Below are 24461 nucleotides of genomic sequence, written 5' to 3' on the forward strand. Positions count from 1 at the left end.
CCAGGACTTCCCATCACTGCTCCAGTGACTTTAATGGGAAAGTACAGCACTTCCCAGCACTGCTCCAATGACCTTAATGGGAGAGTAAGGAGAGTACCAGCACTTCCCAGCACTGCTCCAGTGACTTTAATGGGAAAGGAAAGTACTTCTCAGCACTGCTCCAGTGATTTTAATGGGAGAGTACCAGCACTCCTCGGTAGCAGACAGGTACTCTGGGAGAATGAGTACTTATCTGCGCATCTATATTTCCATTTAAAGCTCGAGTGAGATCTCTCGCAGGGTCAGTCCCTTGGGTCCTCTCTAAGTCTAAGCACGTTTGCGGAGTCATCCCGCGTTCACACAAACCTTCCTGATTTTGTTACTTTTCTTACAAAAATGAGTTTAGTCATTTCAGTAAGAGACGGGGTGCAGGGAAATAAAAATCAGCGAGGTTGCTGCACTGTGCTTTACACACATTAAAACCAGACACGTGGCAGGGGGCTTTGAATTTTCAAGACAGTTCCGAAAGCTGCTTTGAGGGGATTATTCCACGCAGCTAACAACCCTTTCAAAGAATCAGCAAACCTAGATACAATATTTCTAAATCTTATAGCCCAAGTTTATATTAAAAATACTAAGACAATTCTCAATACTTCAGAAATGAGTCAATAAATATATAATCACTCCTAATTACAATTTAAAAAAAGACATGCTGCATTGGCCGGGAATCGAACCCGGGCCTCCCGCGTGGCAGGCGAGAATTCTACCACTGAACCACCAATGCCTCGCTTTCTACATTGGCGTAAACTGCATACATATATAAGACAATGTGAAAGTGGACACTGTCTGTATTCTACACTCAATTCTAGTCTATGCATGAGGCTGACAAGAGCACAGGCGGTTACCATAGAGCACCCATACTTCACATGAAGACAGCAGCTATGTACCTCACATGTAGTATGACAGGTTCTATCTGTCAATCACTGATGCTTCGATAGTACATATGAACGTCAGAAACACAGAAGATGATAAACCTCGACCATTGCAGGTGCTGAATCATTATTTGTGGTCCACGCTAAACCACCCAGGCTGTACCTGAACCTGGCAGAGACAAAGATGCTGCACAGTACAGCCGATGCCGGAAATGCTGAGAAGTCACAGAACTGACATCCGCAGGGACGATGCTTTCTGTACTGAACAGAGACAAGCGCCAAAACCAATAAATATATCCAAATGGGCAAAGCAGAGTACAGGTGCTTGGGAGAAGAGGTAGCCCAGAGGACTAGCTGAGGGTCAAAGATCACGAGAGGGGCAGAGAGGGGCATCAGTGATGAAATCTGGAACAGTAAAGTCACCATTGAGGGAGGGAGAGGCGGGGCCTGTGGTCAGGGCGAGCAGGAAAGTAAATCATGAACTCCTCATATCACCAGCAGAGCAGGACTGACGCTTCCCAGCAGGACTGACGCTTCCCAGCAGGACTGACGCTTCCCAGCAGGACTGACGCTTCCCAGCAGGACTGATGCTTCCTAGTAGGACTGACGCTTCCCAGCAGGACTGACGCTTCATAGCAGGACTGACGCTTCCCACCAGGACAGACGCTTCCCAGCAGGACTGACGCTTCCCAGCAGGACTGACGCTTCCCAGCAGGACTGATGCTTCCTAGTAGGACTGACGCTTCATAGCAGGACTTCTCTACTGTCAGCTAGACGTTACTAGCACTTCTTCTGGGCGTGGGATGCACTTAATGGGACGACCATCTCTGTCCAGGCTATTAAGAACGGGAAGCATATTTGAGAGATGAATGTTTGCCTTTCAATGGGGACGTGTCATTAATTACAGCTTCGCCTGAGCGCATAATAAGCAACCTCACAGAAAAATAAAACATTCTTACAGAAAATGCATCTTAGAACCAACTATTTTTTCTGCATTCCATCGAAAAAGGTTTCTGTGCACGGAAGATCTACAGTATGAAACAGAATACAAAAAGCAAGATATTAAATGTAAAAAATAATCTTCCCACTTCGTACCTCATTAGGATGCAGTGACTTTGCTTGATGAAAGCTGGCAGGTTCATCGGTTGGATAATGCAGAAGTTCCGTATGGGCTCTATTAAAAAAAATACTGTATATGAATTCAAAATCTATGTTTAGCCAAAATGTCCTCACCCAACTGCCGTGACATTGCCACCCGCAATGCCGTGACTCGGATTCGAACCGAGGTTGCTGCGGCCACAACGCAGAGTACTAACCACTATACGATCACGGCGAGCTACTTGGGCGCCGTGTTTGTCTCTGTACCTCGCTCTCATAGGCTGGATCCAGCAAGCCAGGGTGTTTTTGGATGCGGTTCTGTGTATATCAAAAAATCTTTACATCGTCTTCTCTCGCCCAGCGCTCCTAATAAGCCCTACAGAGAATGACTGAGTAAAGTGAAGTTTGATTCTACAACTAGGTACAATATTCCAGGTGGGAATTCAAGAAGTGTGTTCAGCGCTTTAGATGTGGCTTCCAGAAATTGTTGCATTAATCCAGAGCAGGCCTCCAAAACGGAGCGCAGACCCCAGGAAGGGGCCACCAGAGATGCACACAGCAAAATGTGTCCACCATAATTGAACACAATGCCCCAGGAAGGCCTAGAGACCTGGCTCAGTGTGCAAGATATGGTATGCCAACATTGAAAGAGTTGGATCAAAATTCTAAGGCAGGCATCGAGAACTGGACACAATATTGCAGGCTGGGTGTGAGGCACTTGACACAGTACTACAGCTGAGGCTCCCAAGGTTGACACAATATTTGAAAGTGGGCTCCGGAACTTGATACAAAACTTCAGGTGAAGCCTAAATATCTGAACAGAGGCATCACATACACAGCCTTCACAACTTGACACAGTGCTACAGGTCAACAATTTTAGCTGGACACAACACACCCTGTCATTATCCACACACACACACTACTACAGACAAAGCCTCTAGAACTGAACACACCCCGGATGCAGCATCCAGAAACGGAAACAGTCTCCAAGATTGCTCCAAAATAAAAATCAATGCTCCAAATGAATAGGCCAGAACTCAACACGGTGCTGCAAAAGTGGACTTCTAAAGTAGTAATAGATCCAGCTGAGACGCCTACAACTAGACACAAAACTGCAGACAAAGCCTTCAGAACAGCACACTCCAGGTGCAGCATCCAGAAATGGGGACAGTCGCCAGGTTTGGATCCAAAACTAAAAATAACACTCCACATGCATTGACTAGAACTAAACACAACATTGTAAATGTGGCCTCCTAAAGTAATTCAATGTATCAGGTGAGACATCTACAGCTAGACACAAGTTTCCAGCCCGGCTTTAGTAACACAATGATATCTGCAGCTCTGGACACATTATGACAGTGGCGGCCTCCAAACAAGAGAAAAGAAATCTTCAGATGTTGCCACTAGAACTTGATACAAGATATGAGACGTGACTCTGATAACAGGCACAGTACTCTAGATGAACCCTTCAGAACCAGACACCTTTCACCACAGGCGACCTCCAGATCAGGAGACAGTGTGCCAGATGCAGTCCTTAGAAGTAGCATCAATGCGCCCCGTGAGGTCCGGAAACATTTTGTAGAACTCCAGAGAGAACAGTGTGTGCTTGACACAATACCCTAAGTGGTCTCTGCAGAACTAGACACGACTCTTCAGAGGGGCTCATGGCTTGGGCCACAGTGGGCTGAATTGGTCTCAAAAGTGGGAAGAAATTGTCCAGGCGAGACAGCACGGTATAGACACATTACTCGTTTAGAAATACACGAAGCACTAGACATAAGGCCTTACTTGTGCTGTGCACAGTGCCCAGTTGTGAAAGAGCTTCTGTTTCCTGCTGGTTTTATTACCGCTCCCACTGCACCCCTACATTACTCCTGGCCGACTGACAGCCTTATCATGTGAGTGAAGCTTGCAACGCCGCTGCCTGTGCTGCAACCATCTGTACTCTAAAGCTATATCTACACCGCTGCCTGTGCTGCAACCATCTGTACTCTAAAGCTCAGTTTACACATTACTGCTGCCTGTGCTGTGCCTGTTCTTGAGGCTCTGCAGCTCGAACCTCCTCTGCCTGTTCAGTAACAGCGTTCAGCATTCAACCCTCAAATACATGTTTAGATTCTAAACAGCCTTACCCAATATCTCTGGATAATTATAATAAAAGCAGCCGTAGGGTTTACAGACATATATGTTTAAAAAGCTGAGGCACTGCTGAGATTCGAACTCAGGATCTCCTGTTTACTAGACAGGCGCTTTAACCAACTAAGCCACAGCGCCTCTCTGTTTCCAGCTGCACTGTGTCTTCTTTGTTTGGGCTGTCCTGGTGTCACTGGACCGGGTACACATTTCTTAGTAAACAACCCTGATTTTTTTTCCACCGACTTTCCACAAGGAGGACAAAACCTGATATACGAATAAGAAAACTGCAAATAGGGTGATGAAAAACGTGAAACAATGAAGTGCTTTAAATTCCTTAAACTAAACGAGAGTACACTGATTTAAAGGTCACCAATATATACATCATAATTTAATGATGCCTCCGTAACCCATGTGCTCTTTCCTTCACCTCTCGTGACCTCTGGACACCCCACCGAGAAGCAGAGGAATCGTCACTCCTGGAGAGACAGGGTCATCTATAGCCGCGCGTCCCGGTTCAAAGGGGCCTTTGAGTGAGTTATGGAAACATGGAGGAGGCTGGTGTGACAGAAAGAGGGGGGGGACCCTGCCACCCCTTAGTGTCCCAACATGGCGTTAGCTGCATTGGTGCTGCTGGTACAAACATCACACTCCAGAGCTCAGTTATTAACGACATCATACAAACAACCTTATGAGGTGTTATCTGAAACTCCTTCTAATATATGCATCTTTTTTTTGTTTTCAACAAATATAAAGGTTAAAAAATAATTTGGCCAGTACGGGGGTCGAACCCGCGAGCTTGGCGTTATTAGCACCACGCTCTAACCAACTGAGCTAACCGGCCACGATGATCGCTGCGTATTGCTGTAGCTGAACATTCCAGTGTGGCATGGCAGTTTCAATTCCTACGATCTACTGTGCGTTTTTGAACCAATATATAATATTTTGCATTATTATCCACATTCTGCCCAAGAAAGAAAACCCATAGTGGAGTTTCCACTTTTCAAGCTCAGCCTTTCAATGAATTCACAGCCCCTCTTACCTCCCGCCGTGACATGCATGAGGTTATAATGTGACTCCATGTCATGAGGGCTGCAGTGCTCCACTCCTGGAATTTCGGTTGCATTTTGGGAGTTGAAGTCCTGGTTCCCTCACTACAGTTCTTCCAATTGAAATAGCACACCTGAAGCAAAAGTATATAAAGGAAAAACTTTGAACATGAGCGATGTGTCCGTCGTGACGAGGAGTTATGCGGTAGTTTTACAGGTGCGGCACAGAAAGAACCATCACTGAGTGAGTACATTGTGCGGTGCAGGTACATAGGACATCATCTGCCGGTGCTGCATGAACATTTCTGGACCTCTGATGACGAGTTCCATCCCTGGGTAGTGGGTGAGGCCAGTGCATTCAATGATGTCTGTGCTGCTTTACTTGTCTCTGGGCATTGGGGGACGCGTGTGGTTATTGGTGTGGGCTTCTGGCTCCGGTTGTGAGCCATGGATCTGGTTATGGTTAGGGTGAACCTATTAAGGTCGGGTGAAGGGCACCTAGGCTGTGTTTCCAATGTCTGCTCAGAGTGTGTCTTTGTCTGTATCAATGCTTGTATTCTCGCTTCAGGTCTATTTGCTCGTGAGAAGTGCCGGTACTCTTCCATTAAATGTATTGCAGCACAGCTGAAAAGTGCAGGCACTCTCCCTCTCCAATGAAAGAAGTGCAGTTACTCAGTACGGAGAGTAAAGCACTGATCCGTGTGCCTTATACTGAGGACAGAAACAGAGCTCTCAGGTTTCCCACTTTTATATGTGTCCGTCCCGCATAAAGTGCAGGTTTTTTGTTTACAATTTGGTATCTGCCGTCCTGTGGACCCCAAATATAAAACAATGACTATAAGTTACACAAATGCAATAAAGAAAACCGCGAATGGATATTATTCTAAACTGCAGATTTGCATTTTACGTAATGACTTGTGATTTTCATAGTTTTCCAGAAATATTCATAATCTCGCAAAAGCCAATTACCCAAATTTCACAAACCCTTAGTCCTATCTTTGTTTCCATTCTTTCCATCTAACTGTGCTCCACCTTTATCCCTTGCATTATCTCTGTTAGAGAAAGCCTGCCTTTGTTGCAAATCCCCCAAGGGTCTGTGTCCCCCTCGATCACACCTGATCAGATCCATGGACTATGAGCTTGATCAGATGCTGATGACCCTAAATCATGACTAGACTAGAACGGATTGCCCCAAAGTCATCAATCAGACTGAAAGGCCATGAACTCACAATGCCCCAATGGATGAAGTCCAACTTGCTAAAAATCAATGCAGGTAAAACCAAACTTCTCCCAATGGGCAAAAATCCCATTTGATGGAGTAACATTCTTTGACCCATGGAACAACGGTCCCTCCACGGCCCTACCCGAAGAAGAAATATTGGGTGTCACCATCGATAGTGACTCCCCCATGTCCACACAAGTTAAATCAGATGCCTCCACCTGCTGAGAAAGCTTCTGCCTTTCAGACCCAAAGAAGTGCATTCCACAGTGGTATCCGCCTTAATCTTGCCATGACTACATTACTACAGAAGCGTTCAAGTTTCCCATTGAAGAAACTGAAAATCGTTATGAATTTCACAATTCTGATTGTGTGCATGGTACTAGAGGTGGGCGAGCCTGCTGAAAGATTGACCCAGGCTGGAGCCCGAAGACTGGCTCGGGCCCAGCTCGAGGTCCTGTTGGAACCTCGAGGCTATAATGAGCCGAGCTTTCATGTGGCTTCTGCCTGCCTCGCTTGATCTACCCTCCTGCACCAAGAGGGAAAAACAAAGCATTGACATTTCAGGTAAAAGAGAGACAAACAGATGCCCACTTAGTGGTTAATTTTTGCAAGTTAAAACCAAAAAACCTGGATTGATATTAAGTTCCCTTGCGTAATCTTTTAGGCAAATATTTTATTTTACAGATCTTTTTTCTTCACTGTCGCATTCGAAAGCACCTTCAAACCCGTGAGTTGGGAATAACAACTGTACAAAAACCTATTGGGTTTAATTTAATGGACTATAATGTTGTTCATCTACAGTGGGAATCTAGGACACATACAGGGTTCACATGACAGCTGTGTTGCATTATAGGTCACTAATGACACTGGTGCCAGGGTGGTGTGGGTGATGGGACCAGGAATTGTTCAAAGTTCATGTTTAAAAACTATCACTTTGAGAAGTACTTCTCAGCAGAGTGCTACAATGGGACGTATTAATGTCAAAGCATCTTTATGTTAAATGAAGTGTTTTTTTTTTTTACACCCCAGCAACGCCATCCAACAGACCCTTCGTACCTGGACCCCACTCACGACAGAAGACACCCTAAAGACCATGAAGAGTATCCACTCCGGAGCACCTTCTGACTCCTGCCTGCTGCAAATCTTCCACAGGGCCGCCACTACCGTCGCACCTGAGCTACGTCGAACCATCAACTGCTCCCTCGAGACTGCCACATTCCCTGACAATGGGAAGAACACCAAAGTCAACCCCTCCTGAAGAAGCCCTCCGCCGACCAGACCCACTTCAAGAACTTCAGGGCCATCTCACTGCTCCCTTTTGCAGCCAAAGTCATTGAAAGGGCTGTCTTCACCCAGCTAGCACACTTCATCGTAACCAACAACATCCTAGACACCTTTCAATCTGAATTCCGCTGCAACCACAGCACCAAGAATGTCCTCCTTGCCGCCACAAATGACATTTGTACCCTCCTGGGCCAAGGCCACACAGCAGCCCTCAGGGACCTATCAGCAGCCTTCGACACCGTACTCCCAGCACACACTAGCCACCAGACTCCATGACGCTGGCATCCAAGGAAAGGCCCTAGACTGGCTACAATCATTCCTCACAGGCAGAACACAGAATGTAAGACTCCTGCCCTTCCTCTCAGGACCGACAGAGATCTGATGTTGAGTACTCCAAGGATCCTCCCTCAGCCCCACCCTCTTCAACATCTACATGGTCCCCATTTCAACCATCGTCAGAAACCATTGGCTCAACATCGTCTCCTACGCCAATGATACCCAGCTCATCCTCTCCCTTCCCAAGGAACCCAACATCATCAGGCACAATTTCCAAGAAAGGATGATAGCCGTCACAACCTGGATGAGGAACAGCAGCCTGAAACTCAGCTTGGAGAAAACAGAAGTCCTCATCCTTGGCTCAACCCCCTCGACATGGGATAACACCTGATGGAGCCCCACCCTCGGAAACCCACCCACCCCAACGGACCACGCATGTAACCTCGGCATCATACTAGACTCATCACTCACCATGAATTGTCAGATCAAGGCCGTCTCCTCTGCATGCTTCAACACCCTCCGCATACTACGGCTAGACAGACGATATTCTGTATATGAACAGAGATGATGCCAGCATGAATATAAGGCAATAATCCTCAAGAATTAAAGAACCTAACAGACGCTCCGGGAATACCGGCACAAATGATTGTGTAATATTAGATTGCTTCGGTGATCTTCATATGATAATCCCAACCCTGATGAAGTCCATTTTTGGGGACGAAACGCATTGGCTGTGCTGATGCTTTTGATTGAAAATGAATATAAAGATTAATGGAAGAATTTGATTGAAAATAAATATTTATGGAAGAAAAGAGAATCCAAGACTCCTTGCACTATAATTTGGTGTGAACTGTGTGGATTGGAAGAGACTGTTTGCTCCTTTTCATTATTCTATTATTTGAAGAGAAGTTTTGTTCTCACACAGTGTAACTTCTATAGCAGTGTGGTAACGGAAAGTTGAGCATTTCGAACCTAATATAGATGAGAAATACTATACTGGTGCAGCCATTTAAGCCTAGACTGCTGTCCTCCTCCTTCACGTCTACATGGCCCCCCTCGCAACCAACGTCAGAAACCCTGGGCTCAAAATCATCTCCTACGCCAATGACACCCAGCTCATCCTCTCCCTCACCAAGGAACCCGACATCATCAGGCACAATTTCCAAGAAAGGATGAAAGCCGTCACAACCAGGATGAGGAACAGCTGCCTGAAACTCAACTTGTAGAAAACAGAAGTCCTCATCCTCGGCTCAACCCCCTCCGCATGGGACGACACCTGATGGCCCTCCACCCTCGGAAAACCACCCACCCCAACGGACCACGCATGTAACCACAGCATCATACTAGACTCATCACTCACCATGAATCGTCAGATCAACGCCGTCTCCTCTGCGTGCCTCAACACCCTCCGCATACTACACAAGACATTCAAGTGGATCCTCCCTGACCCCAGGAACCTGTCACTCACACACTCGTCACCAGCAGACTAGACTACGGCAACGCCCTCTATGCCAGAATCAACAAAAACTCCTCTGCAAACTTCAAACCATCCAGAACGCTGCAGCCAGAATAATCCTCGATAAAACACGGCACAACCACATCACCCAAAACCTCTGTGACCCCTACTGGCTCCCCGGCGAGAGAAGAATAACGTTCAAGCTACTCACGCACACCTACAAGGCCCTCCACAACACCAGACCCCAATACCTCAACGACTGCATCTCCTTCCATGCCTCTAAGAGAAACCTATGCTCATCTGACCTTTCTATAGACACCGTCCCATGCTTCTACAGGACCAGAGCAGGTGGAATGTCCTTCTCCTACTTCACAACCAAGACTTGGAATCATCTTCCCTTCACCTCCGGAAAAGCCCAACACTGCACCAATTCAGGTGGGTGAATCAAAAGTTGGTTGCACTCTGCTCGTCACACCAGCAAGTTGCCCCAAGGAACTGTGGTCAATGTAGTGGCGACGGCGAGTACGCCTATGCCACGGTGTATGTAGAAAAGTATGTTGCGCATTAGCCATCCCTGGACACGTGTTTCGAGGTAGTTGCCTCTCGTCAGCAGGGAGCAGGTCAGTGTAAAGGGGTGCCGCGTGGACTGCCAAAATGTAATTAAAACAGGTAGAGTACCTCTCATGGCGCGCAGGTGCAGGTCCAAGGCTCGTCAGCCCGTTGGCTCAAGGGAGCCGTAATAAATGAATCAAAAGTTGGTCGCACTCTGCTCGTCACACCAGCAAGTTGCCCCAAGGAACTGTGGTCAATGTAGTGGCGACGGCGAGTACGCCTATGCCACGGTGTATGTAGAAAAGTATGTTGCGCATTAGCCATCCTTGGACACGTGTTTCGAGGTAGTTGCCTCTCGTCAGCAGGGAGCAGGTCAGTGTAAAGGGGTGCCGCGTGGACTGCCAAAATGTAATTAAAACAGGTAGAGTACCTCTCATGGCGCGCAGGTGCAGGTCCAAGGCTCGTCAGCCCGTTGGCTCAAGGGAGCCGTAATAAATGAATCAAAAGTTGGTCGCACTCTGCTCGTCACACCAGCAAGTTGCCCCAAGGAACTGTGGTCAATGTAGTGGCGACGGCGAGTACGCCTATGCCACGGTGTATGTAGAAAAGTATGTTGCGCATTAGCCATCCCTGGACACGTGTTTCGAGGTAGTTGCCTCTCGTCAGCAGGGAGCAGGTCAGTGTAAAGGGGTGCCGCGTGGACTGCCAAAATGTAATTAAAACAGGTAGAGTACCTCTCATGGCGCGCAGGTGCAGGTCCAAGGCTCGTCAGCCCGTTGGCTCAAGGGAGCCGTAATAAATGAATCAAAAGTTGGTCGCACTCTGCTCGTCACACCAGCAAGTTGCCCCAAGGAACTGTGGTCAATGTAGTGGCGACGGCGAGTACGCCTATGCCACGGTGTATGTAGAAAAGTTATGTTATGTTATGTTATGTTACAGCGTTCTTTTATAGCGCACGGCTACTCGAAAAGAGTGTCCCGGCGCTTTCCACCTGCATCTCAGAATAAAAATAACACAACACAGCAAAAGAATGAGAAAAAGAACTGAAACTGAAGCAATAAGAACAGCCTAAAGATTAAAAAGCCAGGTCTTCAGGCTCTTCCTGAACTGGAACAAATTGACAGTGCTGCGCAGCGAAAGAGGAAGCGAGTTCCACAGCTGTGGGGCTTTGCAGCTGAAAGAGCGCCCTCCCGTGCGGGCCTTCCTCACCCAAGGGACCACCGCTTTGTAAAGGGATTCCGAGCGCAAGGAGCGGACTGGTCGATAGAAGGCTAGTCTCCGCCGCAGGTATCCAGCCCCTGATCCAAACAGGGCTTTGTGCATCAGAGTCAGGGATTTAAACTGGATCCGCTTCCGGACAGGCAGCCAATGTAGCGCCTGAAGCAGCCCGGAAGCTCGGGCTCGTCTACGCAGGCCAAAGATAGCCCGGGCGGCAGAGTTCTGTACCACCTGTAGGCGCTGAACTAGGTAATCAGGGAGGCCAAGGAAGAGGGCATTAGCATAATCAAGCCTCGAACCGACGAGAGCCTGCACAGTAATACGCCTGTGCTCCTCAGACAGCAGGGGCAGGAATTTACGGAGCATTTTCAAAATTCCATAACAGGTGCCAGCCAGACCCAGAATGTGTGTTCGCAGCGATAGCTGGTTGTCCAGCTTGACACCCAGGTTTTTAGCCACCACGGAAGACTGTGCAGGAGGGCTCATGTCGGACGGCCACCAATGCTGCCACTCCGGATCGACACCGCAACCAAAAAACAGAACCTCGGACTTGCTCGAGTTGGCCCTTAGACTGTTCCGTTGGAACCAGTCAAAGACCAATGTAAGACAGTCCCGAATTCTCCCTCCATCAAACTCCTGGTCTTTCCCGCATGTGAAGAGGAGTTGCGTGTCGTCGGCGTAAGAGATGATCTGGGCCCCATATGCTTCCACCAAGGCCGCCAAAGGGGACATAAAGATGTTAAACAACGTGGGGCTCAACACAGATCCCTGTGGAACCCCAACTCCCAATGGCGGCATCTCGGCAGAGCTCTGGGAAACCCAGACCGTCTGGCGGCGGCCTTCAAGGAAGGATGTAAACCACCTGAGCGCCGTCCCCCTAAGGCCGATGTCATAAAGCCTCACTAAGAGCGCCCTGTGGGGGACGGTGTCGAAGGCCGCCGATAGATCTAACATGACCAGCATCGCCCTCCCGCCGACATCAAGAGTCTCCCTGATGATCTCAGTGACCTCTAGCAATGCCGTTTCCGTACTAAAACTAGGACGGAAACCGGATTGAGATGGATGGAGCAGATTGTTAGCTTCCAGAAAGCGCGACAGGACACCGTGGACGTGTTTTTCCGTGATCTTCGTGAGGGCCGGAAGAAGTGAAATTGGCCTATAATTGGCCAGAACCTCGACGTCGAGACCCGGTTTCTTTAGGAGGGGGATCACCATCGCTCTCTTCCAAGAGCTGGGGACCCTCCCCTCCCTCAGCGAGGCGTTGAGGATGGGATTAACCAGCGGATTCACCACCTCCGCCATCCCAGCCAAAAATTTGGCGGGGCAGGGGTCAAGTGGCGAGCCAGATTTCAAATTGGCCAACAGCTGCCTGGACACATCGCTGGAAACAGCAGGAAAATCAGACAGCACCGCCGTCGGTGTGTGCGGAAATCCGCACCCAGCCCCGGTGACGCCGCTTCCATCCTCCGGTCCTTCCACAAAGGAGGCCTGAATCGCCTTGATCTTATTAGTGAAGAAGCCGGCCAGATCACCTGCCCACGTATCTGAAGAAACTAGAGGGGGCGATTGGGAACTAGGGGTCGTGAACTCCTTCACAATGGTGAAGATCTCCTTACAGGAGTTCGCGGATGCCTCGATCCTCCTAGCCAAATAGTCCCTCTTAGCTCCCAGAATGTCCCGATGGTAGGCCTTCACCACCGCCTTGTAGGCGAGTTTAGCCTCCCCATCATACAAACGTCGCCAGGCCCTCTCGGCCACCTTACATTGGCTGCGAGCCACACGAAGAGCCTCCGTAAACCATGGTGCAGATTGCCGTGCCACCGTGGATCGGAGGGCTACCTTGGGGGCCAGATCGTCCAGCCTATCAATGAGCCACCGCTGCAGAGCCTCAGTGTCGCTATCCAGATCGCCCGAAAGATGGCATGGGTGATCCAGAAGCGCCTGTTCCAGCATGTCAGGTGTCACTCTGTGCAGCGCTCTCGAGGTCGGTCTAGACAAGACTGAGGCACTGTTATCCGGCCGCGCACTCTCCAGCACCGAAAATCTGATCAGCCTGTGATCGGACCAGAGCACCGGCAGGGTGTCAACCTCCGTAAGAGGGACAGATGAAAACACCTGATCCAGGGTATGCCCCTTCTCATGGGTTGGCCCCGACACGAACGGTAACAATCCCAGTGGAGATGTAATATCCAACAGTTTGACCGCATCCGAGTCATCCGCTACGTCAAGGTGGAGGTTGAAATCACCAGCCATGACGCAGTGCTGTGAGGTCAGCACCAACTCAGAGACAGCTGTCTGCAGATCTTCCAGGAAGGAACCCAAAGGGCCTGGTGGCCTGTAGACCAACAACCCCTTCAGGGCCTGGCCCGGGGACAGTCTGAGCGTGAAGGCGAGCGACTCAGCGCTCCCGATGGAATTAAGAGGAAGAACTGAGCAGGAAACGCTCTTTTTCACCACTACCGCCACTCCCCCGCCTCTACCCTTCACTCTATCCTGCCGGAAGATATTGTACGCCGGAGGAATGGCTGAGAAGACATCCGGATTGGAAGCCTCTCCCAACCAGGTTTCGGTAAGTAGCAGGCAAAGGGGATTTTCCCTAACAAGGAGATCGTAGATATGCAGGGCATGGCAGCCTACCGACCTTGTATTCAGCAGCAAACAAAGATGCTGTGCGCCAGCCGTTGCAGGGCGAGGAACATTAACATGGGTCCAGAAAGGCGTCCAGCCACAACACGGACAACGGCGTTTACCCTTAAATCGCCCCGGGAAAACGGAACGGCAGGAGCTAGAGAGGCCCCGCAAATCCCGCAACATCACAGAGGTATAACAGATCATCTCAGCCAGTGTGTCACCGGACCAGCTTCCCCCGCCGCCCCGTCGCCTCCGGGACGCTGACGGGCGCAGACGGGCAGGACTCCGGCACGACTCAGGCTAAGCGAAGGCGTCCACCTGCGCGTCACGCTGCGCGTGAGGGAGCGACTTTAAATAGGCTCTCCAAACAGCCCTGAGCGTGCGAGTCCGCTCCAAGATGGCGGCCGCCGCTGGCTGAGGTGTCCCAAACAAAGATGGCGCCCAAAATGACCCCCAGGACCCGGACCCACCGAAATGGTGGTGCTTGGCAGGCAGAAAATGCCGTTTTTTAAATGCAGGTAAGGGGAGAGAGGGGCGCAGGCTACAGGCAAGCAGGCTAAAAGCAGGGAAAAATCAAACAGAAAAACGAACCTAAATACAAAAACCAGGCAGCATTAAAATACTCTGTGCTAGTATCAGCGCGAGTGCAGCGATGTGGTAGATGGTCTAACCAGCACCGCGCCAAAGCCCGCCTTAAATAGGCTCTCCAATCAGCCCTGAGCGTGCGAGTCCGCTCCAAGATGGCGGCCGCCGCTGGCTGAGGTGTCCCATACAAAGATGGCGCCCAAAATGACCCCCAGGACCCGGACCCACCGAAATGGTGGTGCTTGGCAGGCAGAAAATGCCGTTTTTTAAATGCAGGTAAGGGGAGAGAGGGGCGCAGGCTACAGGCAAGCAGGCTAAAAGCAGGGAAAAATCAAACAGAAAAACGAACCTAAATACAAAAACCAGGCAGCATTAAAATACTCTGTGCTAGTATCAGCGCGAGTGCAGCGATGTGGTAGATGGTCTGACCAGCACCGCGCCAAAGCCCGCCTTAAATAGGCTCTCCAATCAGCCCTGAGCGTGCGAGTCCGCTCCAAGATGGCGGCCGCCGCTGGCTGAGGTGTCCCAAACAAAGATGGCGCCCAAAATGACCCCCAGGACCCGGACCCACCGAAATGGTGGTGCTTGGCAGGCAGAAAATGCCGTTTTTTAAATGCAGGTAAGGGGAGAGAGGGGCGCAGGCTACAGGCAAGCAGGCTAAAAGCAGGGAAAAATCAAACAGAAAAACGAACCTAAATACAAAAACCAGGCAGCATTAAAATACTCTGTGCTAGTATCAGCGCGAGTGCAGCGATGTGGTAGATGGTCTGACCAGCACCGCGCCAAAGCCCGCCTTAAATAGGCTCTCCAATCAGCCCTGAGCGTGCGAGTCCGCTCCAAGATGGCGGCCGCCGCTGGCTGAGGTGTCCCAAACAAAGATGGCGCCCAAAATGACCCCCAGGACCCGGACCCACCGAAATGGTGGTGCTTGGCAGGCAGAAAATGCCGTTTTTTAAATGCAGGTAAGGGGAGAGAGGGGCGCAGGCTACAGGCAAGCAGGCTAAAAGCAGGGAAAAATCAAACAGAAAAACGAACCTAAATACAAAAACCAGGCAGCATTAAAATACTCTGTGCTAGTATCAGCGCGAGTGCAGCGATGTGGTAAAAGTATGTTGCGCATTAGCCATCCCTGGACACGTGTTTCGAGGTAGTTGCCTCTCGTCAGCAGGGAGCAGGTCAGTGTAAAGGGGTGCCGCGTGGACTGCCAAAATGTAATTAAAACAGGTAGAGTACCTCTCATGGCGCGCAGGTGCAGGTCCAAGGCTCGTCAGCCCGTTGGCTCAAGGGAGCCGTAATAAATGAATCAAAAGTTGGTCGCACTCTGCTCGTCACACCAGCAAGTTGCCCCAAGGAACTGTGGTCAATGTAGTGGCGACGGCGAGTACGCCTATGCCACGGTGTATGTAGAAAAGTATGTTGCGCATTAGCCATCCCTGGACACGTGTTTCGAGGTAGTTGCCTCTCGTCAGCAGGGAGCAGGTCAGTGTAAAGGGGTGCCGCGTGGACTGCCAAAATGTAATTAAAACAGGTAGAGTACCTCTCATGGCGCGCAGGTGCAGGTCCAAGGCTCGTCAGCCCGTTGGGTCAAGGGAGCCGTAATAAATGAATCAAAAGTTGGTCGCACTCTGCTCGTCACACCAGCAAGTTGCCCCAAGGAACTGTGGTCAATGTAGTGGCGACGGCGAGTACGCCTATGCCACGGTGTATGTAGAAAAGTATGTTGCGCATTAGCCATCCCTGGACACGTGTTTCGAGGTAGTTGCCTCTCGTCAGCAGGGAGCAGGTCAGTGTAAAGGGGTGCCGCGTGGACTGCCAAAATGTAATTAAAACAGGTAGAGTACCTCTCATGGCGCGCAGGTGCAGGTCCAAGGCTCGTCAGCCCGTTGGCTCAAGGGAGCCGTAATAAATGAATCAAAAGTTGGTCGCACTCTGCTCGTCACACCAGCAAGTTGCCCCAAGGAACTGAGGTCAATGTAGTGGCGACGGCGAGTACGCCTATGCCACGGTGTATGTAGAAAAGTATGTTGCGCATTAGCCATCCCTGGACACGTGTTTCGAGGTAGTTGCCTCTCGTCAGCAGGGAGCAGGTCAGTGTAAAGGGGTGCCGCGTGGACTGCCAAAATGTAATTAAAACAGGTAGAGTACCTCTCATGGCGCGCAGGTGCAGGTCCAAGGCTCGTCAGCCCTTTGGCTCAAGGGAGCCGTAATAAATGAATCAAAAGTTGGTCGCACACTGCTCGTCACACCAGCAAGTTGCCCCAAGGAACTGTGGTCAATGTAGTGGCGACGGCGAGTACGCCTATGCCACGGTGTATGTAGAAAAGTATGTTGCGCATTAGCCATCCCTGGACACGTGTTTCGAGGTAGTTGCCTCTCGTCAGCAGGGAGCAGGTCAGTGTAAAGGGGTGCCGCGTGGACTGCCAAAATGTAATTAAAACAGGTAGAGTACCTCTCATGGCGCGCAGGTGCAGGTCCAAGGCTCGTCAGCCCGTTGGCTCAAGGGAGCCGTAATAAATGAATCAAAAGTTGGTCGCACTCTGCTCGTCACACCAGCAAGTTGCCCCAAGGAACTGAGGTCAATGTAGTGGTGACGGCGAGTACGCCTATGCCACGGTGTATGTAGAAAAGTATGTTGCGCATTAGCCATCCCTGGACACGTGTTTCGAGGTAGTTGCCTCTCGTCAGCAGGGAGCAGGTCAGTGTAAAGGGGTGCCGCGTGGACTGCCAAAATGTAATTAAAACAGGTAGAGTACCTCTCATGGCGCGCAGGTGCAGGTCCAAGGCTCGTCAGCCCGTTGGCTCAAGGGAGCCGTAATAAATGAATCAAAAGTTGGTCGCACACTGCTCGTCACACCAGCAAGTTGCCCCAAGGAACTGTGGTCAATGTAGTGGCGACGGCGAGTACGCCTATGCCACGGTGTATGTAGAAAAGTATGTTGCGCATTAGCCATCCCTGGACACGTGTTTCGAGGTAGTTGCCTCTCGTCAGCAGGGAGCAGGTCAGTGTAAAGGGGTGCCGTGTGGACTGCCAAAATGTAATTAAAACAGGTAGAGTACCTCTCATGGCGCGCAGGTGCAGGTCCAAGGCTCGTCAGCCCGTTGGCTCTAGGGAGCCGTAATAAATGAATCAAAAGTTGGTCGCACTCTGCTCGTCACACCAGCAAGTTGCCCCAAGGAACTGTGGTCAATGTAGTGGCGACGGCGAGTACGCCTATGCCACGGTGTATGTAGAAAAGTATGTTGCGCATTAGCCATCCCTGGACACGTGTTTCGAGGTAGTTGCCTCTCGTCAGCAGGGAGCAGGTCAGTGTAAAGGGGTGCCGCGTGGACTGCCAAAATGTAATTAAAACAGGTAGAGTACCTCTCATGGCGCGCAGGTGCAGGTCCAAGGCTCGTCAGCCCGTTGGCTCAAGGGAGCCGTAATAAATGAATCAAAAGTTGGTCGCACTCTGCTCGTCACACCAGCAAGTTGCCCCAAGGAACTGTGGTCAATGTAGTGGCGACGGCGAGTACGCCTATGCCACGGTGTATGTAGAAAAGTATGTTGCGCATTAGCCATCCCTGGACACGTGTTTCGAGGTAGTTGCCTCTCGTCAGCAGGGAGCAGGTCAGTGTAAAGGGGTGCCGCGTGGACTGCCAAAATGTAATTAAAACAGGTAGAGTACCTCTCATGGCGCGCAGGTGCAGGTCCAAGGCTCGTCAGCCCTTTGGCTCAAGGGAGCCGTAATAAATGAATCAAAAGTTGGTCGCACTCTGCTTGTCACACCAGCAAGTTGCCCCAAGGAACTGTGGTCAATGTAGTGGCGACGGCGAGTACGCCTATGCCACGGTGTATGTAGAAAAGTATGTTGCGCATTAGCCATCCCTGGACACGTGTTTCGAGGTAGTTGCCTCTCGTCAGCAGGGAGCAGGTCAGTGTAAAGGGGTGCCGCGTGGACTGCCAAAATGTAATTAAAACAGGTAGAGTACCTCTCATGGCGCGCAGGTGCAGGTCCAAGGCTCGTCAGCCCGTTGGCTCAAGGGAGCCGTAATAAATGAATCAAAAGTTGGTCGCACTCTGCTTGTCACACCAGCAAGTTGCCCCAAGGAACTGTGGTCAATGTAGTGGCGACGGCGAGTACGCCTATGCCAAGGTGTATGTAGAAAAGTATGTTGCGCATTAGCCATCCCTGGACACGTGTTTCGAGGTAGTTGCCTCTCGTCAGCAGGGAGCAGGTCAGTGTAAAGGGGTGCCGCGTGGACTGCCAAAATGTAATTAAAACAGGTAGAGTACCTCTCATGGCGCGCAGATGCAGGTCCAAGGCTCATCAGCCCGTTGGCTCAAGGGAGCCGTAATAAATGAATCAAAAGTTGGTCGCACTCTGCTCGTCACACCAGCAAGTTGCCCCAAGGAACTGTGGTCAATGTAGTGGCGACGGCGAGTACGCCTATGCCACGGTGTATGTAGAAAAGTATGTTGCGCATTAGGCATCCCTGGACACGTGTTTCGAGGTAGTTGCCTCTCGTCAGCAGGGAGCAGGTCAGTGTAAAGGGGTGCCGCGTGGACTGCCAAAATGTAATTAAAACAGGTAGAGTACCTCTCATGGCGCGCAGGTGCAGGTCCAAGGCTCGTCAGCCCGTTGGCTCAAGGGAGCCGTAATAAATGAATCAAAAGTTGGTCGCACTCTGCTCGTCACACCAGCAAGTTGCCCCAAGGAACTGTGGTCAATGTAGTGGCGACGGCGAGTACGCCTATGCCACGGTGTATGTAGAAAAGTTTGTTGCGCATTAGCCATCCCTGGACACGTGTTTCGAGGTAGTTGCCTCTCGTCAGCAGGGAGCAGGTCAGTGTAAAGGGGTGCCACGTGGACTGCCAAAATGTAATTAAAACAGGTAGAGTACCTCTCATGGCGCGCAGGTGCAGGTCCAAGGCTCGTCAGCCTGTTGGCTCAAGGGAGCCGTAATAAATGAATCAAAAGTTGGTCGCACTCTGCTCGTCACACCAGCAAGTTGCCCCAAGGAACTGTGGTCAATGTAGTGGCGACGGTGAGTACGCCTATGCCACGGTGTATGTAGAAAAGTATGTTGCGCATTAGCCATCCCTGGACACGTGTTTCGAGGTAGTTGCCTCTCGTCAGCAGGGAGCAGGTCAGTGTAAAGGGGTGCCGCGTGGACTGCCAAAATGTAATTAAAACAGGTAGAGTACCTCTCATGGCGCGCAGGTGCAGGTCCAAGGCTCGTCAGCCCGTTGGCTCAAGGGAGCCGTAATAAATGAATCAAAAGTTGGTCGCACTCTGCTCGTCACACCAGCAAGTTGCCCCAAGGAACTGTGGTCAATGTAGTGGCGACGGCGAGTACGCCTATGCCACGGTGCATGTAGAAAAGTATGTTGCGCATTAGCCATCCCTGGACACGTGTTTCGAGGTAGTTGCCTCTCGTCAGCAGGGAGCAGGTCAGTGTAAAGGGGTGCCGCGTGGACTGCCAAAATGTAATTAAAACAGGTAGAGTACCTCTCATGGCGCGCAGGTGCAGGTCCAAGGCTCGTCAGCCCGTTGGCTCAAGGGAGCCGTAATAAATGAATCAAAAGTTGGTCGCACACTGCTCGTCACACCAGCAAGTTGCCCCAAGGAACTTTGGTCAATGTAGTGGCGACGGCGAGTACTCCTATGCCACGGTGTATGTAGAAAAGTATGTTGCGCATTAGCCATCCCTGGACACGTGTTTCGAGGTAGTTGCCTCTCGTCAGCAGGGAGCAGGTCAGTGTAAAGGGGTGCCGCGTGGACTGCCAAAATGTAATTAAAACAGGTAGAGTACCTCTCATGGCGCGCAGGTGCAGGTCCAAGGCTCGTCAGCCCGTTGGCTCAAGGGAGCCGTAATAAATGAATCAAAAGTTGGTCGCACTCTGCTCGTCACACCAGCAAGTTGCCCCAAGGAACTGTGGTCAATGTAGTGGCGACGGTGAGTACGCCTATGCCACGGTGTATGTAGAAAAGTATGTTGCACATTAGCCATCCCTGGACACGTGTTTTGAGGTAGTTGCCTCTCGTCAGCAGGGAGCAGGTCAGTGTAAAGGGGTGCCGCGTGGACTGCCAAAATGTAATTAAAACAGGTAGAGTACCTCTCATGGCGCGCAGGTGCAGGTGCAGGTCCAAGGCTCGTCAGCCCGTTGGCTCAAGGGAGCCGTAATAAATGAATCAAAAGTTGGTCGCACTCTGCTCGTCACACCAGCAAGTTGCCCCAAGGAACTGTGGTCAATGTAGTGGCGACGGCGAGTACGCCTATGCCACGGTGTATGTAGAAAAGTATGTTGCGCATTAGCCATCCCTGGACACGTGTTTCGAGGTAGTTGCCTCTCGTCAGCAGGGAGCAGGTCAGTGTAAAGGGGTGCCGCGTGGACTGCCAAAATGTAATTAAAACAGGTAGAGTACCTCTCATGGCGCGCAGGTGCAGGTCCAAGGCTCGTCAGCCCGTTGGCTCAAGGGAGCCGTAATAAATGAATCAAAAGTTGGTCGCACACTGCTCGTCACACCAGCAAGTTGCCCCAAGGAACTGTGGTCAATGTAGTGGCGACGGCGAGTACGCCTATGCCACGGTGTATGTAGAAAAGTATGTTGCGCATTAGCCATCCCTGGACACGTGTTTCGAGGTAGTTGCCTCTCGTCAGCAGGGAGCAGGTCAGTGTAAAGGGGTGCCGCGTGGACTGCCAAAATGTAATTAAAACAGGTAGAGTACCTCTCATGGCGCGCAGGTGCAGGTCCAAGGCTCGTCAGCCCGTTGGCTCAAGGGAGCCGTAATAAATGAATCAAAAGTTGGTCGCACTCTGCTCGTCACACCAGCAAGTTGCCCCAAGGAACTGTGGTCAATGTAGTGGCGACGGCGAGTACGCCTATGCCACGGTGTATGTAGAAAAGTATGTTGCGCATTAGCCATCCCTGGACACGTGTTTCGAGGTAGTTGCCTCTCGTCAGCAGGGAGCAGGTCAGTGTAAAGGGGTGCCGCGTGGACTGCCAAAATGTAATTAAAACAGGTTTACTACCTCTCATGGCGCGCAGGTGCAGGTCCAAGGCTCGTCAGCCCGTTGGCTCAAGGGAGCCGTAATAAATGAATCAAAAGTTGGTCGCACTCTGCTCGTCACACCAGCAAGTTGCCCCAAGGAACTGTGGTCAATGTAGTGGCGACGGCGAGTACGCCTATGCCACGGTGTATGTAGAAAAGTATGTTGCGCATTAGCCATCCCTGGACATGTGTTTCGCGGTAGTTGCCTCTCGTCAGCAGGGAGCAGGTCAGTGTAAAGGGGTGCCGCGTGGACTGCCAAAATGTAATTAAAACAGGTAGAGTACCTCTCATGGCGCGCAGGTGCAGGTCCAAGGCTCGTCAGCCCGTTGGCTCAAGGGAGCCGTAATAAATGAATCAAAAGTTGGTCGCACTCTGCTCATCACACCAGCAAGTTGCCCCAAGGAACTGTGGTCAATGTAGTGGCGACGGCGAGTACGCATATGCCACGGTGTATGTAGAAAAGTATGTTGCGCATTAGCCATCCCTGGACACGTGTTTCGAGGTAGTTGCCTCTCGTCAGCAGGGAGCAGGTCAGTGTAAAGGGGTGCCGCGTGGACTGCCAAAATGTAATTAAAACAGATAGAGTACCTCTCATGGCGCGCAGGTGCAGGTCCAAGGCTCGTCAGCCCGTTGGCTCAAGGGAGCCGTAATAAATGAATCAAAAGTTGGTCGCACTCTGCTCGTCACACCAGCAAGTTGCCCCAAGGAACTGTGGTCAATGTAGTGGCGACGGCGAGTACGCCTATGCCACGGTGTATGTAGAAAAGTATGTTGCGCATTAGCCATCCCTGGACACGTGTTTCGAGGTAGTTGCCTCTCGTCAGCAGGGAGCAGGCCAGTGTAAAGGGGTGCCGCGTGGACTGCCAAAATGTAATTAAAACAGGTAGAGTACCTCTCATGGTGCGCAGGTGCAGGTCCAAGGCTCGTCAGCCCGTTGGCTCAAGGGAGCCGTAATAAATGAATCAAAAGTTGGTCGCTGTGAGAAGTTGGCCTGGTATATGCTGTTCACTAGTTCTAGTGACCACCTTGTACCATGCCAAGCAACCCTTATGGTGTGGTTGTAAGTCAACCTTTTCGGACTAGCTGCCCTAGTGGTAGCGTAGGCTAAGCAGTCTTTGAGGCTAAACTCGTGAAGCGTGTTAAGCCAGCTGTTTTACCAAATGCAACCCCCTTTTATACCAATGAAAGGACACCCCACAGATATATATTCAAAATATATATGTATTTATTTATCAAAGTTACCCCTAGTCTCTTTATGAGCACAGGAGCACAAATCGTCAAACAAGATTATCACAGAATACACAGAAGTTGCACGTTATATGGATAGGCCCTGGTGGCCACTCAAACCATATACTAAAATAGTGGTATAAGTACCACGAACAGAAAAGGAAAAAGGCCTAGGGCCTCTAGAATCGCTGGGCCTACAAGGAGCTAACGTCAGTTAGTGACCAGGAGGTCCACGGGTGGCGTGTGCAGAGCAAATAGTCACACGCGTGCTCCCATAGGTTTCAATGGGTGCGTAAAAAGTGCAAAGTTACTGCAAAGGAGATCTTCCGGGTTGACTAGGAACTTAAGATTTGGAACACAGGCACTAGAGATGTATTACTACACATGGGCACCGGAGTACCAGCTTTACCTCACCCACAGGAAGCGGGTGCATAGGCCTCAAAGTGCGTCGGGTTTCTTCTATCTGTTCCGTGGAGCTTGAAGACAAAGATGCTGCAGGCGGTCGGTCCGGGAGAGATGCAGTGGATCCGAGAGTGGATCGGAGATGTTGAAGACCTGTAAGCAGAGGGGACAGTGTTCACAGTCACTAGCCAGTGACCAGCGTGGCACCAGGTGGGTACCAGGCAATGTCGGGTGCAAACAGGTGATGAGGGGTAGCTTGTCTCCGCAGCCACGTGGTCCCTGAAGGTCGACGACGTCCAGGAGTCGGCTCACGAGCTGTCCCACGCAGGCTCTCGCTGTCGGCGGTGTCGGCGACTTGATCGAAGCAAACAAGCCTTGGCAAAAGCAATTGCAGGAGGATTCGGAAATCAGCTGTTGGTTCTGACCAGCAAGGTCAGAGGGATTGCTCCTTTGGAGGGGAGCAAGGGCCAGTCTGGAGCAACCAGACCAGCGGTGTTTGTCGTAGATTTCGTCGCCAAGATGGCCACTAGCCAGCGGGCCAGCAACCGGTTAGGCGCGTCGAGTGGCAAAATGCAGAAGGGCCCCACGCAGATCGTGGAGATGCTGGAGGGCTCACCTTTGGTGCAGATGCTGCTCGAGGGTTGGGCTTCTCAGGACCCAAAGCACAACTTGGAGGGAGCCTCGGTTGTTGCACTTGTCAGCTTGTCGTAGTCGTTCCAAGATGGCTGGCTCCACGTGTCTCGGTGCCTCCACGGGTCTCCTCTTTTCAGGGACTGTGGATCGGGCGGTGAGAGGTCTGGAGGTCCAGGTCTTGTCAGTCTCTGGGCTCGGGCTCCGGCGGGAGGCGGCGGCAAAGCAGACGTTGATGCGCTGGATGGTGCTTGCGTTAGCAAGGTGGTCACTCCCTGACCACAGGGGAGATTTTCTTCAGTCTTCTGTGCAGCAGAATGTCGAAGTTCCCGTCTTCTTCTTAGTTTCAAGTTGATTCCAGGATGTCTGAAGTCTTAGGACACAGCTCCTACCTTTAAGCGGATTCTAGGGGCCGGACTACCTGCTAGGTCCCTCCCTATGGGTGGGACCAGGAAGGGGGGTGGTTACACCCCCAATCCTTTGTCCAGCTCGCCCCAGGCCCGGGACTGGTGTGCCCCAGGACCGGTTTGAACTGGCATATGCACCGAGGCTCCTTGTGAGCCACAGGCATGTCTGGTTTCTTTCAAGCCCTACCTGACCAATACACAAAATCCTGTCTGGGGTGGTGCACGCACCTCCCCTGGCAGGAAACCCTTTGTCCACACCTCCCAAGCTGGAAGGACTCCCAGCAGCAGGAGGGCAGACTTGTGTCTGTGGTGGCAGCATCCATTTTGTGGAGCTGAGGCTATGTC

General features: G+C 51.0%; 3 non-coding genes across 3 annotated transcripts; all 3 read right to left on the reverse strand.

Moving 5' to 3' along the window:
* Positions 1-692: 692 nt before the first annotated feature.
* TRNAG-GCC (transfer RNA glycine (anticodon GCC)) lies at positions 693-763 on the reverse strand. Its single transcript has one exon. It is a non-coding gene; the product is annotated as a tRNA-Gly (tRNA).
* Positions 764-2172: 1409 nt separating this feature from the next.
* TRNAH-GUG (transfer RNA histidin (anticodon GUG)) lies at positions 2173-2244 on the reverse strand. The gene has a single exon. It is a non-coding gene; the product is annotated as a tRNA-His (tRNA).
* A 1965-nt stretch (positions 2245-4209) lies between these two features.
* On the reverse strand, positions 4210-4283 carry TRNAT-AGU (transfer RNA threonine (anticodon AGU)). The gene has a single exon. It is a non-coding gene; the product is annotated as a tRNA-Thr (tRNA).
* Between the last annotated feature and the right edge of the window lie 20178 nt (positions 4284-24461).

This window comes from Triturus cristatus, chromosome 12 (assembly GCF_964204655.1).
Source record: "Triturus cristatus chromosome 12, aTriCri1.1, whole genome shotgun sequence".
In the NCBI taxonomy this organism is placed as follows: domain Eukaryota; kingdom Metazoa; phylum Chordata; class Amphibia; order Caudata; family Salamandridae; genus Triturus; species Triturus cristatus.